We start from the raw sequence: 466 nt of genomic DNA, 5'->3' as shown, positions 1-466 counted from the left end.
AATCGGTCTGATTATACTCGCGAGGAAAGAGAGTGAAAGAAGAAGAGAAGAGAGAAAAAAAAAGAGAAAAGATAATGAATGTTAAACGTTTTATTCTATTTCGATTTCCAGTAATAAAAAATATATATACACTACTCAACAAAATTAAAGGATCACTTGTTTCACCCTGCGAAAATAGGCAAATTTCGAGATAGTATAACTTCGTCAAAAATCATCCTATCGAGATTATTAAAAAAACATTTTAAAGCTTGAAATCTCTACTTTTCAAACCTGTACTTCAAAAAACCGTATTTCTCATATTTCATAAAGTTACACAAATATAAATGAAGATGCATCAGATCTCAAAATTTTTTACGAAATTTGCGAAGTTCAACGGAGCCAAGTAAAAATTGTGCACAAATACGGTTTACATCTTTCGAAAGAATGAATCTTTATCTTCAATTTCGTTTTTTATGAAGCTTCGTAG

This window comes from Trachymyrmex cornetzi, unplaced genomic scaffold (genome assembly GCF_001594075.2).
Source record: "Trachymyrmex cornetzi isolate Tcor2-1 unplaced genomic scaffold, Tcor1.1 scaffold671, whole genome shotgun sequence".
Lineage (NCBI taxonomy): Eukaryota > Metazoa > Arthropoda > Insecta > Hymenoptera > Formicidae > Trachymyrmex > Trachymyrmex cornetzi.
Note: the sequence above shows the minus strand (reverse complement) of the source record.